Genomic DNA, 25,064 nt, shown 5'->3' with positions numbered 1-25,064 from the left:
TGCGTGGAATGGGCTGCTGGCGATGGTGGTGGAAGTGGATAAGATAGGGTCTTTGAAGAGACTGCTGGACAGGTACATGGAGCTCAGAAAAGTAGAGAGCTATGGGTAACCCCAGGTAATTTCTAAGGTCGGGACATGTTCGGCACAGCTTTGTGGGCCGAAGGGCCTGTACTGTGCTGTAGGTTCTCTATGCTTCTAAATTCTGGAAGGTCCAACCGCTAGTGAGTCACTATCCTGATAAAAACTACACCAAGAAGTCACAAATACACTCCAAGCAACTCTGTGAAACGGTTATTGAGAAGCACAAGTCAGGAGATGGATACAAGAAAATTTCCAAGTCACTGAATATCCCTTGGAGGATAGTTAAGTCAATCAGCAAGAAATGGAAAGAATATGGCACAGCTGTGAATCTGCCTAGAGCAGGCCAAACTCAAAAACTGAGTGATCATTCAAGAAGGGGATTAGTGAGGGAGGCCACCAAGAGACCTATGACAACTCTGGAGGAGTTACAAGTTTCAGTGGCTGAGATGGGAGAGACTGTTGCCCGGGTGCTTCACCTGTTGCAGCTTTATGGGAGAGTGGCAAAGAGAAAGCCACTGTTGATTTTTTTTAAAAAGTTAAAGAAATCTCAGCTAGAGGTTGCCAAAAGGCATGTGGGAGACTCTGAAGTCAGCTGGAAGGTTCTATGGTTTGATGAAACCAAAATTGAGCTTTTTGGCCCTCAGACTAAATGTTATATTTGGCATAAACCAAGCACCGCACATCATCAAAAACACACCATCCCTCCCGTGAAGCATGGGGGCAGCTTCATCACGCTGTAGGGATGCGTCACTGCAGCAGGCCCTGGAAGGCTCGTGAATGTAGAGGGTAAAATGAATGCAGCAAAATACAGGGAAATCCTGGAAGAAATCCTGATGCAGTCTGCAAGAGAACTGCGATTTGGGAGATTTGTTTTCCAGCAAGACCCAAGCATAAAGCCAAAGCTACACAGGAATGGCTTAAAAGCAATGAAGTTAATGTCCTGGAGTGACCAGGTCAGAGTCCAGACCTCAATTCAATTGAGAATTTGTGGTTGGACTTGAAAAGGGCTGTTCACCCATGATCCTCATTCAATCTGACAGAGCTTGAGCAGTTTTGTGAAGAAGAATGGAGAAAAATTGTAGTGTCCCGATGTGTAAAGCTGATAGAGACCGATCAATACAGACTCAAGGCTGTAATTGCTACCAAAGGTGCATCTACTAAATACTGACTTGAAGAGGGTGAATACTTATGCAATCAATTATTTTGTGTTTTATATTTGTAATTAATTCAGCCCAATATGTAGAAATTTGTTTTCACTTTGACATGAAAGAGTCTTTTTCTGTTGATCAATGTCAAAAAAAGCCAAATTAAATCCACTGTGATTCAATGTTGTAAAACAATAAAACATGAAAGCTTCCAAGGAGTGAATACTCTATAAGATATAAGCACTGCATATTTAAAAAACAAGTGAGGTAGTGTTCATGGGTTCAATGTCCATTTAGGAATCATATGGCAGAGGGAAAGAAGCTGTTTCTGAATTGCTGAGTGTGGGGCTTCAGGCTTGTGTATCTCCTTCCCAATGGTAACAATGAGATATTTGAAGATGGCAACAGTGTACATGGGTGACTCTGTGTGGGCTGCAGGAGTTTGAACCAATGTTCCTTTTAAATATACTCCTTCTGAACGGCTTTCGCTGCAATCTGCAGCAGGTAAATTTCCTCTTAACGAAAATATATCAATGATCTTCAGATTTCACGTTCGACGGTTAAATGCAAAGCGGTAAAGCACAGTGCCTTAAGGGTCAAGGCCAAGGCCAAAGCTAAAAGCAGGGTAGGAGAGGCAGGATTCAAATCAGGCTGAAGTGCAGAGAGGTGAGGCTACCTCTGTCCACCATCCATTTGGCGAATGTACGGTCACTGGAAAATAAGACTAACGATCTCAGGGCAAGATCAGAGGCAGATGAGGCAAATATCAATTGTTTGTTGCATTGAGAGTGGTTAACAGTGAACATGCCGGATGCAGCTACCTCAAATTCCAGTAAGGAAAGAGGTGGCAGTGTATGCTTTTTGGTCAATTCTTGTTGGTGCAGGGGTGTTGGGGTTATGTCAATTACTTGTTCCCCTGACTCAGAACAACTAACAATTAAACATTCTGTTTGCCTCAAGAGTTCTCATCCATGATCCTGACCGCAGTTTACATACCACCAGTGGCCGTTTAAAAACACTCACAAAAACGCACAATGCTGTCTGTAAACAAGAAACTGCCCATCCTGATGCATTTCAAATTATAGTTGGTGACTTTAACCAGGCCTTTTTGAAGAAAACCCGACCCAATTATAACCAGCACGTAACCTGTTGCACCAGAAGTCCCAACATGCTAGACCACTGCTACACTACAATAAGGAATGCCTACTGTTCCTTTCCGAGACCGCATTTTAGCAAGACGGCTCATTTGGCTGTACTCCTGCTACATGCATACAGACAGAGCCTAAAGAGCAAGGCTCCAGAGATCAAGACAACCAAGAGGTGGTCGCAGGAGACTGAGGAACGGTTACAGGATTGTCTTCAGTCATTGGACTGGGCAATGATCAAGAATTCATCTGAGGACCTGAATGACTACACCAGGGTTGTTACAGACTTTATTAAAACAGCTGTAGATGAGTGTGTCCTCATGAAATCATTCGAGGTTTTCCCCAATCAGAAGCCCTGGATGAACAATGAAACCCGGAACCTGCTGAGAGCCAGATCAGAGGCATTCCAGTCTGGAGATCAAGAATGCTACAAGAGGTTCAGGTATGATCTCCAGAAAGCCATCTCTCAGGCAAAGTGGAGATTCCGGACTAGACTGGAATCAACAAGGGATGCTCAACAGCCATGGCAGGGATTGGATGCCAGAACCTCCTACAAAGCTAAATCTTGTGATATAGGGGACAGCAGAGCTTCACTTCCAGATGAGCTCAATGCCTTCTATGATCACCAGGACAGAGACACCCCCATGTCTCCCGATGATCCTTTGGTCTCAGTATCTGAAGATGATGTGAAGGCTGCCTTCAGGAGAGTGAATCCAAGGAAAGCATCCCATCCGGACAGAGTACCTGGCTGAGTACTGAAGACCTGTGCTGACCAACTGGCTGGTGAATATGTTCAACCTCTCGCTCTGGCAGTGTGCGGTGCCCACCTGCTTCAAGCAGACTTCAATCAAGATGAGTGTGTTAACCTGTCTAAGTGACTATCATCCAGTAGCCCTTACATCCACAGTGATGAAGTGTTTTGAGGGGCTGGTGTTGAAGCCTATCAGCTCCTGTCTGAATGGTGATACGGATCTGCTCCAATTCACCTACCGAACTGGCAACAGCTCTACAGCAGATCCTATCTTGTTGGCTCTTCACACAACCCTGGAACATCTGGACAGCAAAGATGCATACATCAGGATGCACTTTATTGATTATTGCTCAGCATTTAACACCATCACCCTTTCAAAACTAATCAATAGACTCCAAGACCTGGGCCTCAATACTCCCTTGTGCAAATGGATCCTGGATTTCCTCATCCGAACCAATCAGTTCAGATTGTCAAAAACATTTCCTGCACAATCTCCATTAGCACAGGAGCACCACAGGGCTGTGTATTTAGCCCCCTGCTCTACTTGTTTTACACCTAGGACAGTGTAGCTAAGTACTGCTCCAATACCATGTACAAGTTTGCTGATGACACCACTGTTGTGGGATGTATCAAAAGTGGTGATGAATCAGCATACAGGAGGGAGACTGAAAATTTGGCTGAGTGGTGTAATAACAACAACCTCTCACTCAACAAAAACATGAGAAAATCTGCATTTGCTGGAAATCCGAGCGACTCACACAAAATGCTGGAGGAGCTCAGCAGGCCGGGCAGCATCTATGGAAAAGAGTGAACAGTCGACATTTCGGGCTGAGACCCTTCAGCAGGACTGGAGGAAAAAGCTGAGGAGTAGATTTAAAAGGTGGGGGGAGGGGAGGGAAAAACACAAGGCAATAGGTGAAACCCGAAAGGGGATGGTTGAAGTAAAGAGCTGGGAAGTTGGTTGGTGAAAGAGGTACAGGGCTGGAGAAGGGGGAGTCTGATTGGAGAGGACAAAAGGCCATGGAAGAAAGAAAGTGGGGAAGAGCACCACAGGGAGGTGCTGGGCGGGCAAGGAGATAAGGTGAGAGAGGGAAGAGGGATGGGGAATGGTGAGGTGGGGGGGGGCAATACTGGGAGTTCGAGAAATTGATGTTCATGCCATCACTCAATCTCAGTAAGACCAAGGAACTGATAGTAGACTTCAGGAGAGAGAAACCAGAGGTCCTTGAGCCAGTAATCATCTGAGTGTCAGAGGTGAAGAGGGTCAGTAACTTTAAATTTATGGATGTCATTCTCTCAGAGGACCTGTCCTGGACCCATCTTATCAACATAATTCAGAAGAAAGCACCACAGTGCCTCTATTTCCTCAGGAGTCTACAGATTTTTGTTATGTCATCAGAAACCTTGGCAAGCTTATGTAGATGTGTGGTGGGAAGTGTGCTGACTGGCTGCAGTACGGCCTGGTACGGGAACACCAATGCCTCCGAGTGGAAAGTCCTACAAAAAGTAGTGGATTCAGCCCAGTATATCACAGGTAAAACCTTCCCAACCACTGAGCACATCTACATGAAACATTGCTGTAAAAAAGATCCTCACCACCCAGGGCGTGCTCTTTTCTCGCTGCTGCCATTAGGTAGAAGGTATGAGTGCCTCAGGACTCACACCACCAGGTTCAATAACAGTTACTAGCCCTCAGTCATCAGGCTCTTAAACAAAAGGGGATAACTGCACTCATTTAAGGGCTCTGTTATATTGTTATTTTAGGCTTGTTATTTATTGCTATTTATTTATGTCTGCATTTTCTCTTTGTTTACAGTTAACATACCAGCAGACAACAGAATCTCAGGGCTGTTTGTGGTGGCATGTCTGCACTCTGATAATAAATTTTAATTTGAACTTTGAGAAGAGTGCATGCCCTGGGTCAGGGGGTCCTTAATAACTGACGTCACCTTTCTGAGGCCCCGCTCCTTGAAGATGTCTCGGATACTGCGGACCAATACCCAAGATGGAGCTGACTAATTTAACAACTTGCTGTAGCTACTTTCGGTCTTATGCAGTAGCCCTCCCATAAACCACCGCCCATTTACCAGACAGTGACGCAGCCTATCAGAATGCTCCCCACAGTACATCTATAGATGTTTTAGAGTGTTTTAAGTGACAAACCAATTATCTTCAAACTCCTAATGAAATATAGCCACCGCCTTGCCTTCTTTATAGCTGCATCAATATGTTGGGACCAGGTCAGATCCTCAGAGATAGAAACTTAGAAAACCTACATCACAATACAGGCCCTTCGGCCCACAAAGCTGTGTCAAACATGTCCCTACCTTAGAAATTACCTGGGGTTATCCATAGCCCTCTATTTTTCTGAGCTCCATGTACCTGTCCAGGAGTCTCATAAAAGACCCTATTGTATCCGCCTCCAGCACCGTCGCCAACAGCCCATTCCACGCACTCACCACTCTCTGCATAAAAACCTACCCCTGACATCTCCTCTGTACCTACTTCCAAGCACCTTAAAACTGTGCCCCCTCGTGCTAGCCGTTCCAGCCCTGGGAAAAAGCCTCTGACTATCCACACGATCAATGCATCACACATCATCTTATACACCTCTATCAGGTCACCTCTCAGCCTCCGTCGCTCAAAGGAGAAAAGGCCGAGTTCACTCAACCTATTCTCATAAGGCAGGCTCCCCAATTCAGGCAACATCCTTGTAAATCTCCTCTGCACCCTTTCTATGGTTTCTACATCCTTCCTATAGTGTGGCAACCAGAACTGAGCACAGTACTCCAAGTGGGGTCTGACCAGGGTCCTATACAGCTGCAACATCACCTCTCAACTGAAGGCCAATGCACCATACGCCTTCTTAACCACAGAGTCAACCTGTGCAGCAGCTTTGAATGTCCTATGGACTCGGATCCCAAGATCCCTCTGAACCTCCACACTGCCAAGAGTCTTACCATTAATACTATAGTCTGTCATCATATTTGACCTACCAAAATGAACCACTTCACACTTATCTGGATTGAACTCCATCTGCCACTTCTCAGTCCAGTTCTGCATCCTATCAATGTCCAGATGTAACCTCTTGACAGCCTTCCACACTATCCACAACAGCTCCAACCTTTGTGTCATTGGATCTTGACACCTAGAAATTTGAAATTACTCACTCTCTCCACTTCTGATCCCTCTCTGAGGATTGGTATGTGTACCTTCGTTTTGCCCTTCCTGAAGTCCACAATCAGCTCTTCGGTCTCACTGACGTTGCTGCAACACCACTCAACCAGCTGGTATATCTCGCTCTGTACACTCTCTCATCTCCATCTGAGATTCTACCAACAATGCTTGTGTCATCAGCACATTTATAGATGGTATTTGAACTATGCCTTATCACACAGCCATGGGTATTGAGGAAGTAGAGCAGTGAGCTAAACACACACCCCTGAGGTGTGCCAGTGTTGACTGTCAATGAGGAGGAAGTATTATCACCAATCCACACAGACTGCGGTCTTCTGTTATGGATGCAATTGCAGAGGGAGGTACAGAGGCCCAGTTTCTGTAGCTTATCAATCAGGACTGTGGGAATCCTGGTGTTAAACACTGAGCAATAGTCAATGAACAACATCCTGACAGAGGTGCTTGTGTTGTCCAGATGACCTAAGGTATTGAGATTCCGTCTACTGTGGACCTATTGTGGCGATAGGCAAACTGCAGTGGATCCCGGTTCTTGCTGAGGCAGGAGTTCATTCTAACCATGATCAACTTCTCAAGGCATTTCATCACAGTAGACGTGAGCGCTATTCCATTGCTAGTTTCTAGAATTCTCCCAATCCACAGGTTCTGCTTGTCAGTGAATCACACTTTATCTGAATGCCCAGAGTATTCCAAACAAGATGAGGGAATCTGTGGCACAAATCAGTACAAAGGGCCATTTAGTGGCCAATACAGAAACATGGTTACAGGGTGGAGATGATTGGGAATTAAATATCCAAGGGTATCAGGGAATATGGGGGGGGGGATAGGCAGGAAGGTGATTAGTGCTCTTAATCAAGGATGAGATCAGAGCGAGAGTGAGAGGTGATGTAAGAGCAGAACGCTGAGTTCATCTGGGTAGGGATTGAGAACAGTAAAGGGAAAAAATATCTGGTGGGAGTTGTCTATAGGCCACCAAAAAACATTACAGTGGCATGGGCAATAAACCAGGAAATATTGAGCATGAACTGGGAACAGTGGAACTTCCCAATCTTCTATCTTCCCACTAACTTTTGCTTTATTTTATGCCCTCTCTTTTGTTTTTTCATTAGCTTTGACTTCCCTTGTCGGCCATCTATTTGCCATTTGAGTATTTCTTCATTTTTGGAATAAACATTGCTTCACGTTCCTCATTTTCCCCAGAAACGCCCGCCATTGCTACTCTGCTGTCATCCTTGCCAGCATCTCCTTCCAATTTACTTTGGCCAACTCCTCTTTCATACCACTTGAATTTCCCTTGCTCCACTGAAATACTGCTACGTCAGACTACTTTCTTCCTATCAAATTTCAAGTTGAACTCAGTCATATTGTGATCACTGGTTCCTAAGGGTTCTTTTACCTTAAGCTCCCTAATCGCCTCCGGTTCATTGTGTAACACCCGATCCAGTACAACTGATCCCCTAGTGGGCTCAATGACAAACTGCTCTAAAAAGCCATTTAATTGTTGGCGCGTGGCCTAGTGGGCAAGGCATCAGACTAGTAACCTGAAGGTCACTGGTTCGAGCCTCAGCTGAGGCAGTGTGTTTGTGTCCTTGAGCAAGGCACTTAACAACACATTGCTCTGCGACGTCACCGGTGCCAAGCTGCTTGGGTCCTAGTGCCCTTCCCTTGGACAACATCGGTGGCGTGGAGAGGGGAAGACCTGCAGCTTGGGCAACTGCCGGTCTCCCATACAACCCTGCCCAGGCCTGCGTCCTGGAAACTTGACGGATGCCACCACAGGCATTTAATAAACTCACTTTTTTGAGATCCATTACCAACCTGATTTTCCCAATTGACCTGCATGTTAAAACCTCCCGTGACTGTGGGACAGACATAAAGGAAGGCATCAAACTGAAACCTTGTGCATACAAAGCCAACACACACAAAAATGTTGCAGGAACTCATCAGGTCAGGCAGCATCTATGGAAATAAACAAACAGTAGATGTTTCGGGCTGAGACCCTTCTTCAGGACCGGAAAGGAAGAAGGAAGAGTAAAAAGGTGGGGGGGGGGGGGGGAGAGAGGAGAATGAGAATAGCTAGACGGTGATAGGTGAAGCCAGGTGGGTATGAAAGGTGGAGAAGAAGGAATCTGATAGGAGAGGAGAGGAGAGGAGAGTGGGCCATTGGAGAAAGAGGAGGAGGAGGAGACCCAGGAAGAAGTGATAGGCATGAGCAATGGGGCAAAAGGCCAGAGTGGAGAATAGAAGAGGAGAGGGGGAGGGAATTTTTTTTATCAGGAGAAATCAATATTCATGCCATCAGGTTGGAGACATATCGGGAATGGGAATTGCAGGAAGTTCCACTTGCGTGCTGATGGAGTGGAGGTGCTTGACGAAGCAGGTCCCACCAAAGTAGAGGAGGCCATATTAAGAGCACCAGACACAATAGATGACCCCAGCAGATTTTCAGGTAAAGTGTTGCCTCACCTGGAAGTACTGCTTGGGTCCTGAATGGAGGGCCATTCAGTATTGCCAAGTCACCAAGAGTAGTGGGAAGCTGGAAAATTGGGAAAACTTAAAAAGTAACAAAGAACCACTTAAGTAAAGGGAAGACAGATTATGAAAATAAACTAGCACAATATTCAAAAACAGATAAGGAAAGCTTTTGGAATCATATAAAGCAGAGAAGCGTGACTAAAGTGAATATAGTCCCTAGGAAGATGTGAAGAGGAAACTAATATTGGGTAATGTGGCCTTGAATTACTATTTTGTGTCAGTCTTCATGGTGGAGAACACATCTAACATGCCAAAGAAAGATGTTATGGGTGCAATATCAGGTGAGGACCTTGATGCAGTCATTCTCACTAAAGAGGTAGTGATGAGCAAACTAAAGGTAGACAAGTTCCCTGGTCCTGATGGAATGCATCCTGGAGACTGAAAGAAATGGCAGAAGTTATAGTAGACTATGTGAAAATTTACCAAAATTCTCAGAACTCAGGGCAAGTCCTGCTGGATTGGAAGTCAGCCAATGTCACACTACCATTTTAACAAACGACGTAGGCAAAAGGTGGTTGACTATATCCCAGTTAGCTTGCAGAATGGAAAATCCTGGAAGCTATTATTTTAAAGAAGAAATAGTGAGGCATCTGGCTAGAAGTGATCCTATCAGGCAGACACAGCATGGATTCACGAAGGGCAAATCCTGTTTGACAAACCTACTGGAGTTCTTTGAGGATATAATGAGTGCAGTGGATAGAGGGGAACAGGTGGATGTTGTATATTTGAATTTCCAGATGGCATTCAATTTCTTAAACAGAGAGTGTTTGACATTTGGAACTTGCTGCCTGAAGAGTTGGTGGAATCAGATTCAATCACAATATTTAAAAGACATTTCAGACATGTAAATAGGTAAGGAAATGGGATTGGTGTAGATGGGCAAACATGTTGGTGTGGACGCAGTTTGCCACAGGCTTGATTCCAGGCTGCACAACTCTGAATCATTTACAGATTTACTTATTTAGTTCTCACAGCTCTCACTCCAAAAGAAGGAGCTACTCACCAGCAAATCACCTGATTCTTTCAAACCAAGACTCACACTCTTTCTGGTTTAAAGGAGATTGGAGGCTGGGAAGTTGTGGGGGGAAATGAATTCACAAGCCAGGGTGGGGGGGGGGGGGGTGTGGGAGGTGTTATGAAAGTAAGTAGTGGGAAAGAGGGGCTGCGAGAGGAGGGAGCTATAAACCAGGGGCAGGTTGTAGGTGAGGGGTTTGTGAATGTTCAAGTAGATTCAAGTACAGGTGTCCCCCCCCTTTACAAAGGTAGAGTGTTCCTATGAAACCTTTCTCATGCTGAAATGGCGTAAAGCGAAGAGCCATTAATTTATATGGAAAAACTTTTCGTGAAAGCGAAAACAGGTTACTAATGTGGGTCTTTTGTAAAAGCTAAGTGGCGTAAAGCGAACATTCGTAAAGTGAGGGACGCCTGTACATTTACTATCAAAGAAGATATGAATTATACAACCATGAGAATTGCTTGCTCACAGGTAGCCACAAAGCAAGAAACCCGTAAGAACCCAATTTAAAGAAGAATAAAAATAAAAGACCAAGAGAAAGAAAAAGAATACAAGTCATGCGAACGATTGAAGCGAACAACAGCATTCAAAACCAAAGATGAATCCTCAGATCCGAACCCCAGGGCAGCCCGGATGTAGGCCCAAAGCCCCAGTTCATAGCAGGCATGGAGCAGAGCAGCCGGGGCAGACTTCGTAGCCTCAGCGCCACGGAGACAGCCAACGTGTGAAATCAGCTCTCGTCCCAACCAACACCCTGTCTTTTCAGTCATCTGGACTGCCATTTAAATTGACCAAACAACGGAACAGCGAAAGGCTCTGTGCCCTGGAGAGAGAAGTGAAGATAGCGGGGAGCAGGCGAAATCGCCTTTTGCCTCAGATCTGGGCTGGCATTTCAATTGTCTAAACGAAGCATTGTACCTCGCACTAGGATTCAGGTACTGCTGCTGCAAAGGGCCCCGGGCCCAGACCGGGCCACCTAACGGCTCACTCTCGGCCTAGGTCTCATTGCCCAGCCTGAAGCTGCTCTCAAGCTCTTCAAATCAGCACGGTGCCCAGATCGATCCAAACCTCACTCCCAGACCGGCTGTACGGGCATCGGAACTACATCTGATTACTATTACTATCATTATTATTATTTTACCTTTCCTAATAACTACATCCGATCACCCCAACTCACCTCGCCATTGCTCACCCTGTTTGTGGTGATAATTTAACACAATTTACCTCAGAAAAGGTATTTTTAGTGATATTTTATGTTGGATTTCTTAGCTTTTTGACTACCAGGAAGCTGTCACACATGCTTGGTAGCACCATCTTAAGCAGAACCTCGAACATAATATAAACATAGTCCAGTACAGCAGAGTATGGGCCCTTTGACCTATGGTGTTGTGCCAACCAATATAAACCTTCTCCACAATCAATCTAACCCTTCCCTCTTACACAGCCCGTAACCCTCCATTTTTCTTACATCCATCTGCCTATCTAGCAAAGAGTCTCTTATGTGTCCCTAACATATCAGCCCGCACCACCTCCCCCGGCAGTTCATCCAGGCACCTGTGCAACAAAAAAACTATCTCTGAGCATGTCCTCTGGTACTGACCATTGCCACCCCAGGAAAAGGTGCTGGCTCTCCGCTCTGCCCACGACCCTCAGAGTCTTCAATAACTCGATCAAGTTGCCTCTCATCCTCCATCACACCAAAAAGAAAAGCCCTGGCTTGCTCAACTTGCCCCCTGAGAGGAAGATGAAGTGAAAGGGACTTATAGAGATGATGGTGAGGGAGGGGTTCAAATGGGGGGTGTTTAGAGTGGAAGTAAGAGGGGTGGCTTCAAAAAAGATGGTCTTAAATAGGGAGATCTCTGAAGAAATAACCTTGAGAGAAGGCAGCCATGGAGACTCCTATTAAAGCAATATTCACCTGGAAATGTCCTAAGGCTGCCATTAATGAAGGCACTCACACAGGCCTCAAATAATATTAAATGTATTTTTAGAGGTTCTATTAATTTTTTTAATAATCAAGTTCATTTACAAACTTAATTATACTGCATGTTTCTGTCAATGCAATAACTCACCTCCACCTCAGGGAAGAGTCAGAATTCTTCCCCAGGTGAGGTTCCTCTGTGCATATGCTTCCTACTCTCTCCGGCAAGGTTGCTAATGGGAACCCGTCCGATGTATTTGCCAAACTCACTCGTAAGGCCAGTGATGTTGTGGGGGTGGAACTGGACTCTCTGACGGTGGTGTCGGAAAAGAGGATGCTGTCCAAGTTGCATGTCATCTTGGACAAAGACTCCCATCCACTCCATAATGTACTGGTTAGGCACAGGAGTACATTCAGCCAGAGACTCATTCCACCGAAATGTAACACTGAGCATCACAGGAAGTCATTCCTGCCTGTGGCCATCAAACTTTACAACTCCTCCCTCGGAGTGTCAGATACCCTGAGCCAATAGGCTGGTCCTGGACTTATTTCCACTTGTCATGATTAACTCATTATTATTTAATTATTTATGGTTTTATATTGCTATATTTCTTCACTATTCTTGGTTGGTGTGACTGTAACGAAACCCAATTTCCCTCCGGATCAATAAAGTATGTCTGTCTGTCTGTCTGTCTGTATTTCCAGCCACAGTCTGTAAGGAGTTTGTACCTTCTCCTCGTGACAATGTGGGTTTCCTCCAGGTGTTCCCGTTTCCCCCCACAGTTCAAAGATGTACCTGCTAGTAGGTTAACTGTCCATTGTAATTTGTCCCTTCTGATTAAATCGGGGGCTGCTGGGTGCCGGGGCTCGACAGGTGGGAAGGGCCCACTCCACAATGTATCTCAACAGGTGTCTTGTGTCAAATTAAATACTGTATGCCTGCAAAATCTATCTCCCTGCATTATATTTAATTTATTCAGGATAGATGGCAAAAATCAGGAGCATATTTGTGCAAATCATGTGAAAGTTCTGAGAGGGTCTCCAGGGAGACAGACATGTGCGACTCTACCCCGGGACGAATGGGCACAGGTACAAACACACAGATAGCCCCTGTGAGGAGGAGGAGGTGAGATTCATCCCTCTGTTCACTGGAGTTCAAAACCTTCCTCCAGGCAGTGCCAGAGTTTGGCTAAACCTGATATCACTCGCCTCTGCTTCCAGCCGACACGACCTGTAGTGCTGGGTTCTTTCTCAGGTGAGCTTCCTCCCGCACTCTGACTGGGGCTTTTAAGCCTGAACACCAGCGCCGTTTAAAGATAAAACAAACCCAAGCCCCCAGAAGGTTTGGTGGTGGGTGAAGTGAGGCAGGTGGCGTCGGGTTCAGCTAACAGCGTGAGGTCTGAGGGAACGAGGGCTCCGTGGGGAAAGCAAACAACCCACTCTCATTCCCGCCAGCAACCAGAGAGCGGAGAGAGAGAACGGCGGCACAGTTTGACATGCTGCGGACTGTCGGATTCACACTCAGCGGGAGGAGAGGGACCCAGCCAGGGGTTCAGCATTTCTATTTGATGGAGTCGGAAGTTAAAAGGAGTCGCCAAGTCTAAGACTTCAGTTAAACGGTGTGAAACTCTGACAGGACAAGGCGACGAGGGGCGCATGTTTTCCCTAACAGTTCCTTCACTCGGGCTACATTTGGAGTGAGGAACATCTCTCCTGCAGGAAGACAGGGCGAGCCAGGGCCGTTGAAGGTGGGGTCGGCGGAGGGGGCCCGGGTTAGGCAAGATTCTAAAATACCTCAAAACGGCTCCAGTAGTTTCTTACTCACCTGGCGCTCCGATCGCTGACAAAGTGGGGAGACTCGGAGGCAACACAAAAAGCGAGCGGTTGCGAGGCAGTTGCTCACTCCAGGGAGACAGCCCGCTCCCATCACTCGCAGCCCTGCTGCGCTTCCAGCAAGCGTGCAGCCGTACCTACACAGCGGGGCCTCTGTCCTCTCCCTACGCGGCTTCATCCGGAGAATCCCTCGGTCGGGGTGCATTGGCGAAGTTTCGCCGCTGCTCTCTGCCGGTGGGGTGTGCTTGGAGCCATTGTCTGCGTGAGAGAGCGCACGTAGTGCGGTTCCAGCTGGCTCGGAGCTGGGGAAGGGCAGCGATACACTCACAGGAGCGACATCTGCAGGAGCAGAGCGGAGACCTCGGCGCACAGTCCATGAATTTTTTCACCACCAAACGCAGGGACAACTTCACCAACCAACACAGGGACATTTTCACCACCGCAGGCACATCTTCATCAACCAACACAGGAACAATTGCACCAAACAACACAGGAACAACTTCAACCAACAAACACAAAAACATCTTTGCAAAGTAAAATCAATACTAGGACATCCTTACCAACCAACACATGGACATCTTCACCAACCAATGCTGAGACAACCTCTCCAATCAACACAAAGACATCTGTACCAAACAACACAGGGACAACATCACCAACCAACGCAGGAACATCTTTAACAACCAACGCCGAGATAACCTCTCCAACCGACACAGGGACAGTTCATGAATTTTTTCACCACCAAACGCAAGGACATCTTCACCAACCAACACAGGAACATTTTCACCAAAAAACACAAGGACAACTTCACCAACTAACACAAGGACATCTGCACCAACAAACGCAGGGACAACTTCACCAACCAGCAGAGACATCTTTGCTAAGCAGCATCAATACTGGAAGATCTTCACCAACCAACACAGGTACATTTTCACCAACTAACACAAGGACATCTGCACCAACAAACGCAGGGACAACTTCACCAACCAACACAGGGAGACCTTTGCCAACCAACATCAACACTGGGACAGCTTCACCAACCATAATCTTGATTATATTCCTTATAACCTTGCGTATGAATCTCCTAGACCTGCCCTTTTTAAAGCATGCCCCCTCTTCAAGGCATTGCTCCTGCTGACAAATTTGACTCCCTGATTCTTTCAATGCTCTCAGATCATCTGATTTGGATTAAGAATAGCTTTATTTGTCACATCTACATCGTACTCTGGAAAAGATACAATGAAATGCATCATTTTGAGTCGGTGACCAAGACAATCTGACTATCATTCTGGGAGCAGCCCACCAGTGGTATCATGATTCTGGTGGCTACATAGCATGCCCAGAGTTTACGATCCCTTACCCATCCATTTCTGGAATGTGGGAGGAAGCTAGAGTAGCAGAAAGAAACCCACACAGTCATGGGAAGAACGTACCAGCTCCTTCCAGACAGTGGCAGGAACTGAACTCCGATCAAAGATCACTGGTGCTGTAAAGTGGTGTGCTAACCGCTGTGATACCGTGCTTCTTCTTCTTCCCAGTCAATCTCCTGCATTTGGACATATGCCTTTTACAACAGCCAGGCCCTTGTTTGCCTACGTTTATTTGCTGTGCTTTCCAGATTGTCTCTCTAACTTTCAGTCTTCTATTTAATCTCTTTCTGGCTTTCTCATCTCTGAATCTATGTTCAGCTCCTCAACCCCCGTTAAACTAACTTTTATCCTCTCCAACAACACTAACAGACTGGCCCAAGTATACTGTTCCTGTCCATGATGAGTACAAGTCTCATGACTCCTCAGAACTGGTCCCGATGCTGTTGAAATCTATAGTCTTCCCAACTGCACCATCTGTCCAGCCACATACTCATCTGCACCAACAAACTCCTTTTTCTTGGTTCATCAGCTGGTGTAGTCAGGAGACTACTGCCTTTGAGGGTTTACCCCTGTAACCTTTAAAGTCAGCCTGCAAGACTGACTTTATCCTTTTCCTGCCTCTTTCCATACACCATAATGTCCAGGATACTCTGTGATGTGCTTGACTGTGGAACAATAGACAGTAGGTGCAGGAGTAGGCCATTCGGCCCTTCTAGCCGGCACCGCCATTCACTGTGATCATGGCTGATCATACACAATCAGTACCCCGTTCCTGCCCTCTCCCCATATCCCTTGACCCCGCTATCTATAAGAGCTCTATCTAACTCTCTCTTGAATGCATCCAGAGACTTGGCCTCCACTGCCTGGAGCAATGAATCATATCTGCATTTGCAGAACTGACTGGCAGCTGCCCTCTCTGTGGAAACCTCTGTGACAATTGCTCTCTTGATCCTTCTCCTCCCTTGCTGTACAAATAAGCCAAACCTGTTGCTATGGTCTTGGCTCTGGTTGGGTCCCCCAGGGGAACTTCACTCCCCTCAGCAATCAGATCTGAATATGAAATATTTGGGTATTTCCTGGATGACCTGCCTGCTCTTGTTTAGTCTGTTAGATGGTCATGCATTCCTGAACCGATGAGGGAGGAAGCTGATGTGACCCTAGTGTGCTACCCATGAAATACTCAGCCTTGCAGCTGGAGTGTAAGGATATTCAAGCTCTGAAACCTGGATCTCACACTCATCCAGCTGACAACATGGTCATCTAGGTCATGGGAACAGTATCAGAATCAGGTTTATTATCACTGAAATGTGTTGTTTTGCAGCAGCAGTGCAGCCAAAGGCATAAAAATTACAATAAGTAATGGGCACCATTCAGAAATCTGATGGCGGAGGGGAAGAAGAGTGTGTGTCCTCAAGCTGCTGTTCCCTCTCCCTGGAGGTAGTCATAAGAAGGCAGCATGTCCGACATGATGAGAATCCTTAATGATGGATGCCATCATCTCGTGAAGATGTGGGGGAAAGCTGTGATGGAGCGGGCTGAGTCTGCGACCCTCAAGGTTCTCTTGTTATCTGCCTCCATACCAGGCTGTGATGCAGCCAGTCAGTATGCTCTCTAATGTACATGCATAGAAATTTGCAGGAGTATCCTCAAACTCCTAATGAAACAGAGCCACTAATGTGCCTTCCTCATGACTCCTGTGTTCCTCTTAGCACAAGGCTTGCATTTAATGGGCGTGGGTCTTGCCTTGCCTTACCTTGCACTATTTATTCAGTTAAATTATTACGCAGATGTGAAGTACAAGATGTAAATTCCCTCTCTCCCTACCAATTTGCTCTAGGCACCCATTCATACCAAACCCACATTGTTACCTGTTCATCAAAAGCCGCTCCCCGATGCTAGCTAGGGATTGGTCCATTCAAGGAGCATTGCAGCCTTCCCACTGGCTGCTGATTGCTGCCATGGCACTGGCTGATGACATCACAGCACCAGTAGAGTATAAATACACCGCTGAACGTACCTGATCCTTTTTGCTTCGGGGCCTCACCAAAGGACATGGAATCACGACTGGCACCATGAGAACAGTGGAACGGTGCTGCAGTGAGAGACAGCATGAAGGCACACTTTAGAGAAGTATTTGTAACTTGCAGGGATTAGTGAATGTTGAAGTTTAATTCACATGAATACCCATGAATACAGCTAAAAGAAACGGCAGCCAGAGGCTGCTCTCTGGGTAAATCAGCAACATGAGGCAGTCTAACGGTGCAGCAGTTAGAGGCTGCTCGCAGGAATAACTGGCAACCAGACCCCATTAGGGTCCGTGCACTGACGTTGTGGCGAAGTGACTCCAACACGTAGATAGGATGGGGACATTTGATTACAAGAGATCTTCAGGCTTCCCCCTCTTACTGAGGGACTTCTATCTGCAGCCACACAACGGCACAAGGGAGAGGGACGGTGGGGGGTGGGGGGGAACTACCATCAGAGAGGTCTCTGCTAAGGAACTGGCAGAGTTGGGAGGCAGGTACAGGTAGAAGCCAGGTGAGCCTATGCAGACGTGGATACTGAGGATCTAGGCAACAAGACTGCTGGAGTGAATGTGTCCAACAGGGTTTCCTGGGGGTGGTGGGGGGGGGGTGCAGGGGAGGGTTGATGTCCCACCGCAGGATGAACAATGCCCTGAGAGTTCCACCAGCTTCCCATGAAAGTAATGAATCATGGTAGGGCAGGGTAACAGTGACAGTTAAGATCGGGTGTCCCTCATTCTTCAAGTGGGATTTGCAGCCCTCACAGGAGAGGAAGGAACTGAAGCCCTTCGCCAGGGGGCTTTAGGAACAGGAGTGTATGATGGTGCTGGTGACCCACCAGAGGGTCACAGGTTAACTTCAATCATGGAGCTGCTTTCAGTCAAAGCAGTAGCCCCCCATGTAAAGGAACTGCCCTGTTATCTGGTGGAAGGTCCCCATAGTTGAGAGTGTGTTAGACAAGCAGCCACCTGAGGATCCCATGGAAGGTCCTTGCAAGACCTGTAAGGAAATGTTTTGCTGGAGCTCAGAATTGGCATCCCGAGGGAGCAGGGGGATGGGTTCCTACTCCCATCCTTTATGGCACAGTGGAAGGAAGAGGTCAGGAGGCCAGTGAGGGAGAGGGGTCGTTCTCCAAGCCCTCTCCTGATAAGGGCTCCCTTCTGCCCTTTGCCAGATTCCCCAGCTCCCTCTCTCTGGAAGCTCTGCAAAAGGCTTTGGCAAACCTTCATCTGCAGCAGGGGTTGGGCCCTTTCACCCACTCACGGAGGGACGGGGGTCAGGGCTCCCGGCGGATGTAGTGGGAGGCCCTTTCCCGGCCGGGTCACCCAAGGCTTTGCCTTCTCACTGCAGTACATCAGGGGAAAGGGAATGAGCAGCGATGGATGGCACTGGTGCCGAGCACGCCACCGTTCCCGGTGACCCCAAAAGCTGACAGGTCCCGGGACTCTTATAGAGGGGTTAGGGGCTCACATCTTCCTGCCTGGGAGGCTACCTTGCAGGTGACCCCAGACCTGGACAGCCCGGGCCCATTGCTAACCCAGTGGCAACCTCCCTGGCCATGAATTTACTGAGGGGCACATCATGCTGACAGATAAGGGTCACTTTACCTTTCAGTGTGGAATGAGGAAAGGTGCTGGTGAGTTTGGCCAAGAGGGAGCCTTTGGTGATATCCCCCCCCCCCATGGTAGATAACACCAGTACTAAATCCCAGGAGGCACCAGGGAGATTGGGAATCTCTGCAGGCCTTGTTCCGGGAGGAGGGGTGTCACCTGTCCTGCACCCTCCCTCTACCATAGCCCATTGTGGCCAGTGCAGAAGGGGGCTGGCACATGGTGCATGGCCACTGATGACAGAGAGTTAAATAAGTAGGCACTGCTCTTCACAGCCGCTGTCCTGGATGTACTGACTCTTGTTGAGGACTTGGAGGACAGAGAGAGGAAGCCTTGGTACGTGGTAGCAGGCCTAGCCAATGACTTCTTCTCCACAGGACCAGTTCATTTTACCAGGAAGGGTAGATATCTCCCCAAGGGGGTCTGTCGACGGTGTCACATGGTAAGATTGCCTGAGGCCTGCAGGGAATACAGTAACAGAGATAATGTGCTGCACTCTTGCAGGCCCTGGATAAGGTGGTCACCTCACTGCGGGAACAGAGTGAACCCCAATATCAACCCCAATAAGATACAGGGCCCCAGCCGGAATGTCATATTCCTCAGCAGACAATGGCATTCTGGGCAGCAGGAGATACCAGATCGGGCCAAGTGCAAGATCTTCCACGCCGGGTCCTCACCTCCAAAGTGGAGGCACGGCGCCATGTGGGGCTCCTGTGGTATTGGCATTAACACATCCCCACCTGACAATGATGCTGTGCTCCCTGTATCAGGTCTCCCAAGAAAGACCTCCTTCCAATGGGGTCCTGAGCAGCAGGCCTTCTCCTTGGCCCCTAGATAGAGTGAAGTGCCAGTTGAGCAGTAGACTTCCCCCCAAGCCTAGCAATCCTGCATTGTCAGCTGGAAGTAATACGTTGCAGAGAAGGATCCCAGTGGGATGAGTGACTTCCCTGAGCAGGTCCTGGCTGTCCCGAATAATGACCACTACACTCCTGGCCCCTCACCCATACAGCAGGGTAAACCGTACAACACCCTGACTGTGAGTTTGGTTTACCAGTGGCTCTAGCCATTGGCGGGGCAGTGAACAGTGCTGGAAGGCCGGGAGGGATCTAGCAAATTGGTCGAGCTGCTGGCTATGACCCTGATGCTTGGGGAGGAGACAGAGCCCATGAGGATCTGCACCAACCCCTGGGCATTGGCTAACAGCACGGCGGAGTGGATGCCTCATTGGCATGGGCCTAACTGTAAGATACACACGTCATCCCTCTCCTTGGGAGGATGTGCATTGGTGCCCAATTACAGTCTGCCATGTAGATGCCCACACCCCTGGAGACACTGAGGAAACCATACATAATGCTGCTGTCGATCAAGCAACACAGATCATGACAGCCACAGTGTTTTCCAAGGAGGACCATAGGTGCCCATCAGTATGCAGGAGGGGGAAGGGGGTAAGGAGCAAGCAAGTGGGCAGAAGCCCCAGGGGTGGCATTGATATTTGATGAAGCCAGGACAGTGGCTGCAGGCGGCCCCAGCTGCCCACAGGTTAGGCCCAGAGGTTGGCCAGTGGTCTCTTGGGATGCATTTGAAGTGGCATATGAGCTGGTCAGGTATGGCAAGTGAATTATGTGGGGCCTCTTCTGACACAGAAGAAAAAAGCAATGTGTGCTTACCATGCTGGACACATTCCGGGTCCTGGTGGCAGTGCCGTGAAGCCATGCTGACCAGAGAAGCAGAATAAAAGGTTTGCAACACTTGTCGTCCTCGTATGGGATGCCCTGGGAGATCCAGTCAGACAACACTTACAATTTTGGGTATCATTGTGTTATGTTCTGTGTGTACTATAGTGGGGAATCTGCAGGGTGTATACTAACCTGCAGTTGTTATCATAATGTTGCATCTTTTGGGGGCTGGAATGCTGTGGTGTCTCACTGCCTTGTGCAGCTGTATCCTGGACTTCCTGTCAGCTTGCTGGCAGATGGTAAGAGCGGGCCCCCTCACCTCTGCTCCTCAGACCCTCAACACAGGAGCCCCTCAGGGATGTGTACTAAGCCCCCTCCTTTACTCTCTGTATACCCATAACTGTATCGCCAACCACAGCTCCAATCTGCTAACTAAATTTGCTGACAACACTACACTGATTGGCCTAATGTCAAATAATAACGAGGCAGCCTACAGAGAGGAAGTCATCACCCTGACACAGTGGTGTCAAGAAAACAAACTCTCCCTCAATGTCGCAAAAACAAAGGAGCTGGTTGTGGACTACAGGAGGAACGGAGACAGGCTAACCCCTTGTGGTGAACTACATATACCTGTTTGGACTGCTCCTGTGGCTCCTCCCACAGACCCCTGCTGACTGCTTCTGTGGCTCCTCCCACAGACCCCTGTATAAAGGCGATTGAGGCCTGATGCCCGGCCTCATTCTCCAGGATGTAGTGTTGTTCCGATATCTCGCTTCTTACGTCTCAGAGTGAGTTATTGATGGTGCATCACCCCTATAGACATCAATGGATCTGGGGTTGAGAAGGTGAACAGCTTAAGTTTCTTGGCATAGACATCACTGACGATCTCCCGTGGTCTGTACATACTGGCTGTGTGGTGAAAAAGGCACAACAGTGCCTCTTTCAACTCAGACTGTTAAAGTTTGGTATGGCCGTATAAATTTTAAGAACTTTCTACAGGGGCACGATTGAGAGCATCCTGATTGGCTGCATCACTGCCTGGTAGGGGAACTGTACTTCCCTCAATCGCAGGACTCTGTAGAGTGGTGTGGACAGTCCAGCACATCTGTAGATGTCAACTTCTCATTATTCAGGACATTTACAAAGGCAAGTAAAGAGGGCCTGAAGGATCATTGGGGACCTGAGTCACCCCAACCACAAACTGATCCAGCTGCTACCATCTGGGAAACAGCACCGCAGTGTAAAAGCCAGGACTGACTAGCTCTGGGACAGCTTCTTCCACCAGGCCATCAGACTGATTAATTCATGCTGATGCTACTGTATTTCTATGTTATATTAACAATCCTGTTGTACATACTACTTATTAGAGATTACTACAATTGCACAATGCACATTTGAACGGAGATGTAATGTAAAGATTTTTACTCAAGTATTTGGAGGACGCAAGTAATAAAGTCAATTCATTTCAACACTTGAAGGGTTTACTGAATGGTTAGTATCTGTTTTGTCCTGTAAATAAATAGCTAATTTACTTACCAGTTTTGAATGTCTTCTGTGCCTACTTACTGAACCTGCAAACCTGATTTCATACAACTGAAATTAATCTTTTTCATTCTCCCCACATTGCCATCAATTTCTCCCCTGCCCCAGATTCTACCACTTGCCCACTCACTCGGGGCAATTATGTAATTAGCCTAAACCCATGTGGGAAGAAACCAGAATACCTGGAAGAGACAAAGGTCTTCACAAGGAGAATGTGCCCCATATACCAACCAAATCTGAAACCTGCACCTCAGTCTCTTCGTGCACTGCTGATGACTGGGTCTGTGACTGTCAGTTTGATCAGTTATAGGTAATGGGCAGTGAAGTTGCAAATACAATTTAATCCAGGGAAATACTGTAGTGTAGTGATTAGCACACTTTACAGCACAGGCGACCCAGGCTCAATTCCCACCACTGCCTGTAAAGAATGTGTATTCCTCCCTGTGACCGTGTGGGTTTCCTCTGGGTCCAGTTGATAGTTAATTGGTTGTTGTAAATTACCGTTATTAAGTTAGGGTAAATTCAGCATTTGCAGGGTGGTGCAGCTCAAAGGGCCTACTGCACGCTGTATTTCAATGATAAAAAATAAAACTTGAAAGGTCAAATGAAAGAACATTTACAGTTAATGGTTAGACTCCTTAATAATACTGAAGTACAAAGGGAACTTCGGGTCCAAGTTCATAGTTCACTGAAGGTGGCTGCACAAGTGCATCAGGTGGGGACAACTGTGTACAGCGTGCTTACATTCATTGAGTCTCAGTGTAAAGAAGTCGTGCTGCAGGTTTATTAAGCTTTAATCAGATTGAACTTGGAGTATTGTGTGCACTTCTCATTACAGGAAGGAAATGGAGACTGTGCAGGAACTAATTACCAGGATGCTGCCTGGATTAGAGGGCATGAGCTGTAAGGAAAGGTTGTACAAACTTGGATTGTTCTTCCTAGAGCACTGCAAGCTGATGGGATACCTAAACAAGGTTTTTAAAACTGGGCAACAGAGATACAAGTCAGAATCTTTTCCTTTGCGTAGAAAATGTCAAATACTACAGGAAATACTTCTTAGGTTAGAGTTGATAAGTTTAAAGGCAATGTTAGGGACAAGTTTTATTTTAAACACAGCAAGTGGTAATATTGGAATGGGTTGCCTGGGGTAGTAGTTAAAGACCAAGTGAGCTGACAGGCCTGTTTCTGTACTCCATGTTTCACCAGCAGTCTATGTACATTCCTATGAAGGGGAAGGAAATTAAAGCCACAGCCCCATGGATACCCAAGAGATGGACGCTAAAAGACAGTAGAAAAGAGCATATCCCAGGTGATTAGCGAAAGCTCAGAGGAAGAGTGTGAAAGGAAACGAAGACAAAGCATTAGAAGAGGCTGTGAACAAACATACTAGGGAATGCAAAGCTTCTCTTTGGACTCCCTTGTATGGAAAGGATTGCAGGAGGAGAGGTGGACAATCAAAGGGCAGGAAGGAAATTTGTTCATGTGGCAGGAAGCTGAGGTACTTTACAACAGTCTTCCTTAGGGAAGCATCAGCACAGTAAGCAGTAATTAAGATTCTGAACGGGCTAAAAGCTGGAAGAGAATATACCATATACCTACATTTACGATGGATGAGTCACCTGAACTAGCTCAGATACATCCTTGATTGTCAAGGGAGGGAAGAAATAGCAGATACTTTGGTTATCATCTTCCAAACATTTGTAGATGCATCCATTAATTGCAAACCAGTTCAGCCTCAGTAGTGGGGTCAGGGTTTGGACAATAATCACACACAGAATAAGCAGGTATTTGAACAAAACTGGGCCATGTTTGAGGACTCATCTGTGCATCTGAATGAATATACCATGGTCGTCACAGACTTTATAGACGAGTGTGTCTCCACCAGATCATTCACTCTTCCCCAACCAGAAGCACTGGATGAACCATGAGAGTCACAACCTGCTGAGGGCCAGATCAGAGGCATTCTAGTCTGACCATGAAAACTACAAGTAATCCAGTTACAATCTCTGGAAAGCAATCTCATGGGTAAAGTGGCAATTCTGGACAAAACTTGAATCAAAAGAGGATGCTCAACAATTGCGGTAAGGCTTGAATACTATCATCTCTTATTAGTATAAATCAAGTGACTACAGGGCTTTGCTTTCAGCAGCCTGCAATGCTTGCTTTGACTGTCAAAACCTGGAGGAACCATCACAACCTCCTACATCCCCCGATGATCCAGTGACTTCAGTCTCTGAGGCCAACGTGCAAGCAGCCTTCAGGAGGGTGAACCCACGAAAAGCATCCAGCCCAGACAGGGTACCTGGACAGGTACTAAAAACATGTGCTGATTAACTGGCTGGAGTTTTCACTGAGATCTTTAACTTCTTGCTTCAGCAATGTGAGACACCTAACTGCTTCAATTATGCCGGTGCCCAAGAAGAATGTGGTAACCTGTCTTGGTGACTATCATCCAGTAGCACTTACATCTACAGTGATGAAGTGTTATGAGAGGTTGATGACGAAACACATCAACTACTGCCTGATAAGTGACTTGGATCTGCTCCCATTTGCTTCCTGAAGCAGTATGTGCACAGCAGATGATGTCTCATTAGCTCCTCACTCAACCCTGGAACATCTGGACAGCAAAGATGCATACATCAGGTTGCTCTGACTACAGCTCAGCATTCAAAAGCATCATGTCCTGAAAACTAATCAGTAAGCTTCAAGAACTTAGTCTCAATACCTCCTTATGCAATTGGATCCTCAATTGCCTCATTTGCAGACCCATCAGTTCAGATTGGCAGCAACACCTCCTCCACTCATGACTGTGTGGCTAAGTACAGCTCCAATGCCATATTCAAGTTTGCTGTTGTAGGCCAAATCCAAGATGGTGACAAATCAGCACATTGGAAGGAGACTGAAAATCTGGCTGAGTGGTACCATAACAACAACCTCTTATTCAATGTCAGCAACACCAAGGAGCCGATTATGAACTTGAGGAGGAGGAAATCAGAGGTCCCCGATCCAGCAATCACTGGACGATTAGAAGTGGAAAGGATCAGCAACTTCAACTTCCTCAGTGTTCTGGGCCCAGTGCACAAGTACAATTACGAAGAAAGCTTGGCAGTGCCTCTACTTCCTTATGAGTTTGCGGAGATTTGGCATGACATCTAGAACTTTGACAAGCTTCTACAGATGTGCAGTGGAGAGTATATTGACTGGTTACATCACTGCCTAGT

At 47.0% G+C, this 25,064-nt stretch overlaps 1 long non-coding RNA gene across 1 annotated transcript in view; it reads right to left on the bottom strand.

Moving 5' to 3' along the window:
* Window positions 1-14,130, bottom strand: part of LOC140731956 (uncharacterized) — a 30,074-nt gene extending 15,944 nt beyond the window's left edge. The window contains exon 1 of the long non-coding RNA XR_012099951.1: window positions 13,614-14,130. This is a non-coding gene — a long non-coding RNA (uncharacterized lncRNA). The remainder of the gene's footprint in view (window positions 1-13,613) is intronic.
* Between the last annotated feature and the right edge of the window lie 10,934 nt (window positions 14,131-25,064).

This window comes from Hemitrygon akajei, chromosome 8, assembly GCF_048418815.1.
Source record: "Hemitrygon akajei chromosome 8, sHemAka1.3, whole genome shotgun sequence".
Lineage (NCBI taxonomy): Eukaryota > Metazoa > Chordata > Chondrichthyes > Myliobatiformes > Dasyatidae > Hemitrygon > Hemitrygon akajei.
Note: the sequence above shows the minus strand (reverse complement) of the source record. Positions and strands in the feature narration are given on the sequence as shown.